Consider the following 2,591-nt stretch of genomic DNA (forward strand, 5'->3'; position numbering starts at 1 on the left):
TTTTCCCGTTCAATTAATTAAACAACCCCAAATTCTCATACTACGATCGTGAAAATAGTTTATGGCTAACAATTTTTTTTTCAAATGTCTTGGAATGGGCAGCACTCTCGTTCAATTTTTGTTTTTTTTCGTTCAAACAGATTTGTTTATTATTTTATAAATATATGAAGTAAAATTTGATTAACAGTTTTATATATTAAAGGATGAAATACTCTTAGAATTGACTTTCGAGTTTTAATTGCGATCTTTGATTGACATCCGCTGCAAAAAATTGACGCTCGTTATTTTTTGAGAAAAAAAAATTCGAAGACAAGTTTTTTAATTCAATGAGCGTAATCGTCGAGCAGGAGTTGTTTTGGTGCACCAACAAACAGAGTTGACTCCGGAAGAGAATTTGTTTCATGCAGCAGTGCAGGGGAGAGTGAAATGATGAGACGAATGCAAAAAAATGAATACTACTGAAGGACGTTTTTATTCAAACATGAAAATCTAGCACTGAGCACTGCATAATTAAATATTTTATTTTCAAAACTTCAAGAAACATACTGAGGTGAGAAATAAAATTTTTTTTTGTAATCACACGTGAGTATATTCTTTAATTCAACGTAACAATTAATTTCATTTCTTCTTAAGGGTAGCAAAATATTATAATTGCTCGTTCAAACACACATGAAAATTTGAGCACACCAAAAGATATTTCGGAGACGAAAAATATTGAAAATTTCTAAAATATTTCGTGATACAAATGGCAACAAATATTTCCTCAGCATTTCCTTCGCATGTTTATGTATTATTTCCTTCAACAAATCGTGTAAGAATTTTTGAGAAAAAATCATCACAATATTTTATCAAATGGTCCAGAACGACGAAGTAACACGTTACAATGAAAAAATTCTCATCCCAATTTCTACCAATAACTTGAACTCGATTCTCGTACCAATTGCTGAGAAACGATCTCCTGAAATTGCACGTCAAACTGCAGCAGTAAACATTAATGTTCCGAATTTTTTGTACCATTCCGATTTTCCGAAGTCAAAAAAATCGATTGTTTTCGGGAATGTTTTTAAGACGGACGGAAGTAACTCACCATTATGAACTTTTCGGTATAGTTTCAAGGATATTCAAAAATACAAAAACATTTTTTTAATATGAGAAATACTCATTTGTACATGGTTTATACGCCAAGCCTAATTGTCCAAGTTTCTCAGCTGCATACAATGTGGAGATCGTTATTATCGTCTGCAACAAAAATTCCGAATGTTTTTTTCCATTTTCATATATTTCCCTTTCATATGAACCTATGAAAACCCGAAAAAATTACGAAATTCTATATTTACAGCACCTTGAAGTGATATTCTTTTTCTTTAGAAGCGTTTTTTCAAACTCGCTAAAAATATAGAGTTTCGCAATTATTTCGGCTACCCTGTGGGAGAACTCACAATAATATTAATTGTGAAAAAATTGTACGGTGTTCGAGCTTCGAAAAAGTTTATATCGTGAAGAAAATTTATCACAGATTTCGTTCCTTTTTAAAAAAATATTACCTCACGGTGCTTTTAAGCAAAAAAACGTGAAAAAACCTTAGTCTTTGACGTTTCGAAAGCGGATGTCAGTCACTACGTCGGGCTGCTGGTAACAACTGATTGAACTCTGAAAAAATTCGGGAATCGCGGGAATTTCATAAAATTTATTTTTGAGACTGGCTCACGTGCTTCCATTCGGTAGCTTCGCTATTTTTAATGAATTGACCATTCCCCTTTTTCTCGGTGGCATTACACCGAGAACTTTCTTTCTTACAATAAAAATGTTGCCCATTTTATGATATTTTTCAAACACTTTATTACATTCTTATGATAAAAATATTCTCAATCTGAGTCTTTATCAATTTTATTAATAATTCAGACTTGAAATAAATCAACATAAAGTAGTTGCAAACTTGACTAGTCATAGAACGGCCGAACCACTTTAATTCGATTACGTCTGTCTGTGGTGGAGCACCACCTTGGTCATGAATGAATTTTTTCACGCGTGGTAAAAGTTCTCTCCCACCAGTAGACAAGCATTTTCGATCGAGCTACATATTTATATCAAAAGCACGCAAACTCCATTTTGAAATGGATTTAATAGTAGGGACACGTCCGGAAAATCGTAAATTGTAGCCCTCGACTTTCGAAACGCCTCGAATCATGATTTTTTCATAGAAACTCTGATTATTTGCCAACTGAAAGTTCCCACGAATATAATTCCGGAACGAATATAATCGAAAACGATTTCCAAAAGTTTACCAGAAATTCATTCCTCCGCCCTTTTTACTCAACACTCGCTAGATTCGTGGCTCACAAGCATGCTAGACTCCCGAGACTCTGCTCCGGCGTGGATGAAGCAAGTCTCAAGAACCAGCGAGGCGAAGGACGAGGGGGAAAGATTCGCGAGGGGTGCGGAGTCGTCGAGTGCGTATCCGAATGGCAATGGGTTGCAGCGATGTTGATTTTCAAAAGCAGCTTCTCTCTCTCTCTCCAGAGACTTAAACACACGCACATTTTGACTTTGAGAAAGGAAGAGAAGGACGCGTCGCTGTAAAGACAAGGAGC

Source organism: Venturia canescens, chromosome 11 (assembly GCF_019457755.1).
Source record: "Venturia canescens isolate UGA chromosome 11, ASM1945775v1, whole genome shotgun sequence".
Lineage (NCBI taxonomy): Eukaryota > Metazoa > Arthropoda > Insecta > Hymenoptera > Ichneumonidae > Venturia > Venturia canescens.